This window comes from Athene cunicularia, assembly GCF_003259725.1.
Source record: "Athene cunicularia isolate RWA chromosome 2 unlocalized genomic scaffold, athCun1 chr2_part1, whole genome shotgun sequence".
Taxonomy (NCBI): domain Eukaryota; kingdom Metazoa; phylum Chordata; class Aves; order Strigiformes; family Strigidae; genus Athene; species Athene cunicularia.
In genome coordinates this window covers 108,079,363-108,090,568 of record NW_020799095.1, presented here as the reverse complement: position 1 = coordinate 108,090,568, position 11,206 = coordinate 108,079,363, and the positions used below count along the sequence as shown (strand labels likewise).

The following is an 11,206-nucleotide window of genomic DNA, read 5'->3' as shown; positions in this document are numbered from 1 at the left end:
CCGTATTTCCCAGGTGCCATCTCACCACAGTCAGGAGGCATTCCTTCTGCTGCAACACAGGAGCACAGGAGGATCAGATGTGAAAGCAACATCAATGCCATTATTTCTTGGCCCCATAATTCTAATAGGTTGACTTCTGTGGGACCAAGAATGCAGAATACAATGCTACAATACCTACAGCACCAATAACTCACAGGAATTAATTCAGAGAATTTATATAGCTTGAGTTATACATAGTTCCTTTTAAACCATTATGATCATCACCACCATAAAAGAAGTGTGGCCTGCAGGTCGAAGGAGGTGATTCTCCCCCTCTGCTCTGGTGAGACCCTACCTGGAGTACTGTGTTCAGCTCTGGAGTGCTCAGCATGGGAGAGTCATGGGCCTGCTCAAGCGGGTCCAGAGAAGGCCACAAAGGTGATCAGGGGCCTGGAGCACCTCTTCTGTGAGGACAGGCTGCAGGGGTTGTTCAGCCTGGAGAAGAGAAGGCTCCAGGGAGACCTTATTGCAACCTTTCAGTACTTAAAGGGGGCTTATAAGAAAGATGGAGAGAGACTTTTTACGAAGGCCTGTAGTGACAGGACAAGGGGCAGTTTTTTTAAACTGAAAGGCTTTAGATTGGATACAAGGAAGAAATTTTTTATGATGAGAGGGATGAGACACTGGAACAGGTTGCCCAGAGAAGCTGTGGATGCCCCATCATTGGAAGTGTTCAAGGCCAAGTTGAATGGGGCTTTGAGCAATCTGATCTAGTGAAGAATCCCCCTGCCCGTGGCAGGGGTTTGGAACTAGATGACCTCTAAAGGCCCCTTCCAACCCAAACCACCCTATGGTTCTATGAGTCTGTCTCTGTAACTCATGATACCCAGTATGACTGAGGTCTGGGAATGATGAATGCAAACAATAGAATGCTAGACTGGATGTTGTCATCTTAACAGATTTTTTTTTATTTCAATGAATGTACAGAGCTGAAACATACACCGAACAGAGAAGGAATGTCTATAAGCTACAAGTGGAAACAAGGAGACAAAAGACAAAAAAAAAAAAAAAAGAGCATCTTAGCAGAAAATTTAATAGGAAAATATGAAACAGAGAAACCTTTTTGCTTCAGCATCCAAAATCTGAGGGAGTTTCAGAAAGGTGTGGTGGTTTTTTTTTTTTTGTTTTTTTTTTTTTTTTTTGTATAATCAGAAATCATAAAATATGTTTGTCAGAAAGCCCAAGGAAAAGGTATTCCTGACCCCTGGAGGAGAGTGCAATGATGGCATTGTGTTGTGAAGTACCCTCAGATGGCAGGTTACTGTTAAAAATGACAGAGCAAGACGGGAAATGGGGTGTAGTGGTGAACAGATAGATGGGATGAAACCCCAGATACAGAATGAAACCCCATCCTAAATGCATTGTAGCACCTGACAACAGCTACCTCAAGGGTCTATTCGTTTTTCTTAGGCAACATTTAGCCAGCCTGCCATGCCAGTAAAGTATTGTCGAATCGAATTGAATTGAATTTCACACACACCCATACGTAAAAAACCAAACACACATATTTACCAGGCATGCAGCTGTGTCTGATGTCTCCCTAGAAAGTAAATTCCAGGATACATGCAGAATGCCCCCAATGAAAAGTTATGCTAGAAATGATTTGATTTGATGGGAAATTATTGTGTCATTTCCTTTTAAAGACTGTAGCACTCAAAATGTAGTCCTGTAATAGGCTATTTGCACAGAACAGATCAGGGCTTGTCTGTGTGGTCTTTTTAACATCTTCCTGGTGAACCATGCTGATTTGGCAGTTGTAGATGTGGGATTTTGCATTTAGAATTTTCCGAGTGAGGGAGGACTGGCTTTATATGTGGTTTGGGTAGCAGGTGTGATTCATCAATAAAGTAATAGCATATTTTTCTTAGAGCAGACGAGGCTTAAATGATGCAGATAAAGTACATATTCAGTCCACATAGCTGACTCCATCTGTTGGTGCAAGTGCTGCAAAGCCTTTTAGGTTATTTGGAGATAGTGGTTGCTATAAAGTGCAAGCAAATGAGTGGGTGCAATGTATTTACAAAGAGGGAGATGTGGTGCAAGAATTCCTACTACACTGGCATCCTTGATTTTACTAAATGTTTCACGATACACATGATCACCTTCTGCAATGGGTCTTGGGAATTGTAGTCCAGGAAGAATTGAGCTTGATGTATGGAAAAGGTGAAGGTGACAAAAGCAAATTGCAGCTTCCTGTAGGCACAGCATCATCTCAGAAGATGCAGTTTAATGTTGAATTGATGCAGAAGGAAACAAAATACTCCATTTGCAAATTCAGGCCTTGTTAATGTCTCGTTTAGCAGAATAAAAATGTCATTCATGTTGTCAGCAAGATTAAAATAGATGTTGGCTCTCTGTGTAACGTAGATTTGAAGCTTTATACCTTTAGCCATCTCTAACATGTATGTGAAACTGTAATCTCTGTATCTATATCAGCTTTGCTGAGGAACTGAAACTGATGATGGTGCATCGTTAGTTTTTTGCAGGCAGAGCATCATTTTAGAGAGAACAAGACAATTTGGGAGGTTGAGCCATAGCTTATTAAAATCAATGTGAGTCTTCAGTGGGATTTTTAATTATGCTATTATTTGTGAAGAAAGAGTGTGCTGGACTCCTTGCAAATGAAGCTGTTTTTGGCAGGAGCAGAGCGGGAATTGGGAGCTGCACTGGAAACAAGGCAGTGATACGTCAAAGCCTTAGGGAGGTGATCACCTATTTCTTGTTGCCACTGAGAGGCCCTTGCTAACTCTTTCTCAGCAGATATGATCTAATATGGCAGAGAAACTCTATTCCCCAAATGAGTCCTAGACAATGTTAGTATCATGTCTGTCTTCCAAGTGAACATAACTAAGGAACAGCAGCGCAGCAGTCTGCAAACTTTTTGCAGCAGGCACTTGGCATGGCCTCAGCCAAAGATTCTGTATTTACCTCTACTAGTCTGTAAGATAGTCTCTCAGAGGCAGTGATGAAAGCTACCTCAGAAGTGTCATTTAAGAAAAGTACATCATGAACACCAGAAGACAGTCCCTTTTCTGTCAGGGGATGGGCTAATTGACCATTTGATTTTTGGTTTTGTCTACAATGTCTCTGATTATGTACAGTACTATTAATCCCAAGAGATCCCATAGCACACAGCAAGCTAAGGCGTGAATTACAGCTGGTTCTGGGTTGGATGGCTGTATTCATCAGTCAAACTGTACACAGCATGTGTACGTAATGAGAGGAAGAGAAACATTATTGTCATTATTATTACTGAAGACATCCGAGTGCTGTGTCCCATTATCTTAATACAGGCAGTATACACAGAGGAGCGAGAAAATGGGCAAGTCACTTAATAGTGGCGAATTATGGTTTTGCTACAGTTTGAATGCAGTAGCTTAAGATATTGGGAGACAGAGCACCAAATTCTGGTGAACCTGATAATACTAATACTAATACTAATACTAATACTAATACTACTAATAATACAGTCATTATACTGTATTTCATATGTAGTTGAATTCTAATGTTATGTTTCAACTTTTCTTCCTGTTCTGGTAAACAGCTGAGAAATTTAAAACTTTGTTTTTTTTATATAAAGAAAGTGCAAGTAAGGATACGTATTCAAAGAAAAAAAAGTTAATATAATGCTTAGTTCGTGTTTTGGGCACAGAGTTATACTAATAATTATGAAGATTCATAGAGTTTGCATGTTAGCTGTTGCAGACATGAAAGAATAATCATGAACTTTAATTATACAGAGCAGACTATTTCATCTGCATCTTTTCTTTCATCAACTGTGCTTTACATACACTAATATTAGCATGTGAAGTAATACTGTATGGTAGTAAATTCATAGAAATATAGAATTGTTTAAGTTGGAAAAGACCTTTAAGATCATCGATTCCAACCGTTAACCTAGCACTGCCAAGATTAAGATGAGCATGCCTAGATTAAGGCAGATGACTTGTGAACATCTGATTAATAGGGAGCCTTCAACTTGCAAATACTCTGATTTCCTGTCTTCTGTCATGCATAAGATGCTGGGTAAATCTGATTACCTACTTATTCAAAACATGTATTTTTGCAGTACTGTTGAGGAAATATGTTTTCCTTCATTATTTGACTGTTTCTTTAATTCTGTTGAAAAAGAAAAGGGATGGTGGTGGACATCATCGTTAGTGATCAGAACTGGAGTGTACCTCCACTAAAAAAATTAAGAAACTGAATTTACCCGATAAAGCAGTCTTTGCAAAGTCAGTGTTGTGATTTGTAATTATCGTTGTTTTGAAATGTTTGCTGTTTAGGGCATGCTCCAGATTTGATACAGGAAATGTTCTGAGTAAAATTTGTGTAGCTAAAGGTCTAATTCCTTTCTGCTAGGAATTTTCAGTCCAGACATCTATGGCTGTTTTCAGTTTCAAAGCAACATATTAAAGGAAAACAGTTCCATTCACTCTCCTGTTTTATAATCAGTGAAACATGTGCATGTTAGATAAGACTGCAAAACATATAAAAGAAAATTCATGTGGGGGCATATATTTAAAGTATAGACGAAGAAAGGGACCACTCTGCAGTAAAGGTCTGAACGAAGGACACAACAAGCATGAAGCCACTGAATTTCATTGCCAGTGGCAGAACAGACACAGCTTTTGATTCCCAGCCCTCAGATGAGTGGTGGTGCCTGAGCATGCCTGAGAGAACATGCACACAGTCCCCGTGGAAATGGCTAACCATAAATCAGTTTAAGCCCTGAAAAAAAGTATCTGCACTGCATGAGGAGCTGCAGATAGACTGAGAGAGGAACAAGGGGGAGAAAAAGTAAAAAGTAGTGGGGAAAATGCATTTTATTTTACTGCTTCTGTAGCAGAATGAGTATCACTCCCACAAAATATCTGAGTATTGTCACTGCTTTCAGAAGGGCATTAAGTAAGGCAAGAAAGACTTATGTTCTTACAGTGCTTATTGAAATAAAGGTCGATAGAGTTTATTTAGAGAAAAAATGAGTCTACTGGGTCTTCAAAGAAGTTCAGGAGACTGTTTTGGGTGGTTCTGTTCTCTTGGGGTATAACCCTACAGGCCAAATAGAATTTGTTGGGCTTTCATGAAGGTTCATTGTGTGTAACATTAGCAAGTGTTTTCTATCACACAAACAGCTTCAAAGTAGTATTTGATACAGAAGAATTTTCCTTCTGATGGAGGTTTATCAAAAGGCTTTGTAAAAACTCCCTTTTTCAATCACCAGCACCATTTTTCTCTTAGATTCCTTTTAGATATATATTTCATTTACATCACTGTAGCAAAAATTAATTGGCAAGGTGAAATTGTAGATCAGTGTTTAAAATGTCTCCTAAGCAAAGTCTGGCTAATATTGACTTCAGTGTACAGTAGCAGCATGTTTGTGCTGAATGGTGATATGAACTCTCCATCTGCAGATGTCAGCCTCCTAACTATCATGCTGGTCAGGACTGAACATATGGTTGAGCAGTGTTTTTCAAAATTTGGTTCTGCTGGCAAGGATTGGCCTCTTCATGCTGTGGACTTTGTTTACAGTTGAGGAAGGGAGGAAGAAGAAAAGGAGAAAAAATTGGTGTAAATGATCTGACTGCAACAGTGCTTCTTCACAGAAAGACAGGTTTTTGCATCTGGCACTTGTTCTTGCCTAGGTTACTCAGGAGAAAACAGTGCTGTTGTAGGAGTGAAAAAAATAGGACTAGGGAAATGTAATTTAATTAAAGAAAAAGCCAACAAATACATTGTTAAAGAGGCCCACATAAGACTGCTGAGGTAATTTCATTTTGTAAAACCTAATCTGTGTACATACACACAAATACTATCAAAACTACTAAAAAAGGCGCAATGTTTTTTATTTACTAACTAATTTAGTTTGCTGATACTTTTGAGTGCACAAGCCCTCCCTCAGGTCTGAGATCAAACCCCATTGTTTTTTAAAGGTATTTTTTGAAGAATAACTTTTGCGCCCCTCATAATGAATTTTCCTGAAGAACATAGCTAGATATTTGGTTCATGGCATTTGCTGGCTACACAGAGAATTTATTGCCAATATCTGACATGACATTTGCTGCTTTTCTTTTGGATCTGGTGCAGAGATTGCGTATCCTGTGTTTTGCCTCATTTTTCTAGGTGCTGTGTTGCTTCACCTGAGAACAGACCCTCATTCTCCCTACAGTTCCTACTTTGCTTATGTTCATAGGTCATCAGTGCTGTAACACCACTACTGCTAAGACCGCCCACAGACAGAAGTCAGTGTGCCAAGCACAGACCCCTGCATTCAGTTTTGTACTAATCTGACTGCTCAATCCCCAGCGGCCTCTATCCCTAGTCAGGTAACATTACCTGTGCAATTACAGTGAGCCCCTTCGTAATCTCTGCCCGTTTGTCCTTTCTGAAATCTAGAGGGACCTCCATTAGAGGCTGTTAGTTTATACTCCAGGAATATTTAGTCTTGGAACGACCTCTTTGCTCCGTGGAACAGATAGATTTCTTCCATCATGGGAAGTATATTGGTAATGTGGTCAGAGAACCAAGTCATGTGTGGAGCACGGTGTGCCCTGCAGACTCCTGTCCCCTTTGGCACTGGAGCTGGGGACAGTTGTTCTTACTCTGCGCTTTGCCTTGCAAGCGAGGTTGCTGAACCAGTGCCTGGGTGTATCAGCACCAAGGTTTTGTATGGATGATGTAAAGCCACTAGTATTTTCTCATCTGTCCCCACCATAAGCTGCCTGTACAGCACCAGTGCAGCTTAAAATCTGATTCCTACTGTCGTTACTGATGTTGCTAATGAGGTTACCAATTAATGGCACCTAATGGTCTGTTGTAGCAGTGGTTTTGGTGATGGAGACAGCTGTCCTCTGGGAACTGTGCTGAGATCGTGAACTCATTTTGTATAAGCAAGTCAACAGCTGTTGCAGAAACATCGATGGGAGAGATTAGGTCACACATTTCATCTCCCTGCCACCCCAAGGCTATTCCTTGCAGTAGGCAGCAGGTAGAAGGTGGAAGCAACTTTAAGGGACAAAAGCCCTTGCTGGAGTTGGACCCAGAGATCTAGACACAAACCCACTATACCCTGTTAGCAGTCTTCTAATCCATCCTGTTCCCCTTTTTGAAGTACTTTACAAATTAACTAGGATTTGAAAGTAATTTATTATTTTTTTAGAGGTTCTGTCACTGAGCTGTGTTGATCTGTGGTGTGGTATCCTCTTGGCACCTGCTTGCAGTATGTAACTCTTGGCACTTGCATATCACATTATTTATTGAAAAAGTTCCCTCTGCTAACACTCTTGCATCAGAGGCTTATGAGTATTTGGAATGTAATTTAAAAATATACCTTTAATTTCACAGGCAGCACTTTGGGGTAATGAGTTCTCATTATTTAAGCTTCACTTTAGTGTTAGGTTACTTTTGGTGTACAGTAGTTGCATTTCATCAGTCTGAAAAAAGGTGGCATTATAGATCTACATTGCATTCCCCTAGTGCTTGAATACCTGTAAAGTATAGCACATTTCAAAATACAATTGTATAATTGTTCATTTTTGGAACATGACGAGTGCTAAGAGTTAACATTTAGTTAGTAGTTTGCCCATTTCTTTTTGCTGAACTGATGACAGTATCGGATAATTTAGAAAAAAAATCCAAAACATACTAAACAGGTCCATGCTAGGATTCACACCTATTCATTTTAAAATCCCCTACAGTCAAACATATTTGGAGAGAGTTAGTTGTTTTATCCTGGTAACTTTATTTGGGAAAAGCAAATCTTTTCATGCTCACCAAAGTACTATATAGATACAAAGAACTGCCTGTTTTGAGTGGAAAGTAAGACTAAGTTTTGTATGTATTGTCATTACTAGTAACTTTCAGAAGCAAAGTTTCATGGAAATTAATGTACAGTGTGCTGAGCTGTCAGAGTGGGGAGCTGAAGTCCCTTCCCTCAAAATTCTCACCAGGAGTAGCTGACCCTTATAGATTACCTGTGAAATTAAAAAGGCAGTTTCCCCTGCTTAGCATTTAGCTTGGCATTGCAGTCTTCTGTGGAAAAATCCTGAAGTAACTGTTTACAGCTTGGCAGATATAATTATTAAATAAAATGTATGAAGAGTAGAAAGATGTGAAAAAGTGTTTAAAGGGAATGTCTTTTCAGTATTTGCATACTTAGTGGTCACTTGTGCTTCACTGAGTTGTTATCCTTCTATTTTTTGGCTTAGTCTGATGGTGTATTTACAATTTTTTGAACAACTGATGAAATCTATACAGAGATAGATTACCACCAGCCTCAGAATTTCTTCTTTGAACTTTTTTTGCTGTCTGTTAATTAGGAGAAATCTTATTTTGTAGCTATCCTAATACTTAACCTTTATGTTCAGTTTTATTTTCAGTAAAAGAATAACATGTTACTTTAATGGAAGGGATTTTCACGCACTTTCATCCTGTTTCATGATAGAACTGAAGTCTTGGCAGTTTTTAAACCTTAAAACCTGCAATTTCTTGGAATTCACACAGTTACAGAAAATTCTGGTAGAAGTTCCTCATACCTAGATGAATCCTCTAATGAGTTATCAAGAAGGAATAAAGACATTTAAATTTTGACCATGAATGTGAGTTTAAACAAAAACTTCAGTTAAATTCGGCTGTTACACTCCTCTGCTCAGTTATCCTTAATGTCCTAGCTACGTTTATTTGCTCTCAGCTGCTTACCAAACAATGAGTTTGAAGTGGGAAGCAAAGTGTGCTGGGTATTTCCAGAACCGTAGTGAGTATTTTTTAAAAAATAGACTTCAAAGTCAAACCTTAATTATTTCTGATAAAAACTACCCCACTAGAAAAGAGACAGCATCCTACAGGGAATAGGGAATAATACAATCTGGTTATCAAAACCAGAAAGTTATTGCTTCTCTTTTAAAATACAGGCTTCTGAACAAACTTTCAAAATGGTCTAAGATCAGAAATTATTTTCAAGATGATCTTTTACAATGAAGAATTCTTTAGTAAATTATAGTTAAGTTGAATTTAGTAAAAAAATTTTCAATTTGCTGAATTTTTGTCGTTGTTGTTGTTGTTAGGAATTGGCTAGAATTATTCACCTTGGAAGTGCAAACTGCCATCTCCCTGCAGGTGTTACACGTGCTCTTCCTCTCTGTCCAATTTTAGCTTTGGTTCAGTTGGAATTGTCCTGTACCTTTCACTGAATATGATGCATTTAATGCCTGGGTTAGTTGTTCCTGTATTAAATATGCCAACTCAACATACTTTTGTAGACAGAATACAACATTACTTTGCTTTCTCTGTCAGACAACTAAAGAAAAGGAAAAAAAGGCCAGCTGCAATCAGACTGCACCTAATGATTACATTAGATACATTATCTGTTGTTTTAACAGTCTGAGTAGGCAGAAATTTGCTTTAGAGGGAGGCAGGCAGAGGGAGTAATGGGGTGAATATGGTCTCCATGTCAGAATAGGTGTTCGTTCAGCTTCTTTCTGCTGTGCCCAGTCACACCAAGGCCATGTGTGTCCCCAAGCTAGATACTGCAGTATCTTCCTCATAGATCACCACAATGTGCATGTGTGAAAAATCCTATCTCGTTGTCTTACTGAGGAAGCAATGGCTGCATCTGCACTGTCATTTTAGTATGGAGAACGAATGTGCCTTTGTGACAAAGCTCCTGACCGTGCTCACTGTGCTTCGTTTCACACTGCAGTTTGAGCCATATTCCTTTCAGTGAAAGAAAACTCACATTTGTTCCAGGTGTGCACCTATGGGGTTGCAACCAGAAGTGGATGTCCAGTGCAGGGGACCAGGTTAGAGCTAGCCTGAAATAGGTACGGTGTGGAATCAGTTCCTTGGTATCAACTGCTTTGCTCCACAGATCTGCTACTCCTGCGGTGCCCCAGTTGCTCACAGAGATAGAGCTCATGGTGTGTTTGGTTAGCTTGCAGCAACAGACTTCACAAATAGTAAAATGTGGTCTGTCTTGTGACCCGTTTTTGTCCAGAATGGTTGTGTAAATGTTTAAACACCTAAGGAAAAAAAAAATACCAGGTGTTAGTGCGCTGAGGGAAAAGAATATTCAGATCTCAGTTAAGAAGTAACTCTTAACTATGAAGAATAAATTGCAATCAGGGCTCTGCCTGTCCTGTATTCCTCACTGGGGTTTTGTCTGCCATTCCTTCAGGGCCCTCAGTGCAGTTGATCATGAGGCAGCTTTTTGAAATTGCCTCTTGCTTCCCATGTCCATGGTTATTTTCAGTAGGAGACACAGGAGTCAGTAGACACGTTCCATGTTTCATTTCAAAGCTCTTCTCCTGCACTATCTATCCACACTTCTGAAGAAAGATGAAAAAGTTTCTGCCCTTCTCCATTATGGAAAAAGCTTTAAATACTTATCTCAGAGACCACTGGCCATGTTATGTTGTTCATGCCAAAGGGGCCTCTGAAGATACCTTTGAAGGTACCTTGTCTATCATGAAATAATCTCCAGGTCAATTTTACTGCACTTCAAGAAAAGAAAGATGACAGACCTTCCCTTTGCAGTTTGGCAAGTTGGATTTCACAACCCATTATCAGTAGTTGCTAGAGCTTAATTTAATAGAGCTAGCGACTCACACCAAATGATGGCCTCACCTGAAAGAACTCCGTAGGATAGTCCTTTGGTGGGATCTTTTAGACTGATATGGCACTCAGAATTCACCGCTTATTGTTTATGGACAGAGATTTGGCTTCAGTGCTTTCCCATCATCTGGACTGATACAAGAGATAAAGGAGAACGGGACTTGTGCTCAGTATTGATTTGGTCTCTCTTGATGTTTATTGGGTCTCTTGGACTCCCCTGTCAGGAGAGTTAGAGGACTTTTTCTCATCTACAGGTTTGTTTCATAACATCCTCAAACTTTGTGTCTGTTGTTTAGTTTTAGTCTCTCAAATCACACATTATTTTGCCATTTTACTTCACTTTATTCTCTTTATTTTCATGATCTATTTCCACAATTAGTTTGAACTGTTGCAGCTATAACATAGCTTATTGATTTAGTCCTTGTAGGGTTTGTTGCTCTAAAGGTTCTAGAGAGAGGACTTGTCAGCTGGAAGTTGTTCTGGTGCCTTAGTATAACTGAATTTTTCCTGTCTCCATCTGCTGGTAAAATATGAGATTTGCTGTTCAAATAGATCATAT

The 11,206-nt window shown here is 39.4% G+C and overlaps 1 protein-coding gene across 2 annotated transcripts in view; it reads left to right on the top strand.

The window, feature by feature from the left end:
* Positions 1–1,974: 1,974 nt before the first annotated feature.
* Positions 1,975–11,206, top strand: part of NOL4 (nucleolar protein 4) — a 179,326-nt gene continuing 170,094 nt past the window's right edge. For both annotated transcript variants that reach the window (XM_026842377.1, XM_026842375.1), the window contains exon 1: positions 1,975–1,980. The gene's annotated coding sequence lies outside the window, so the exon portion shown is untranslated. The remainder of the gene's footprint in view (positions 1,981–11,206) is intronic.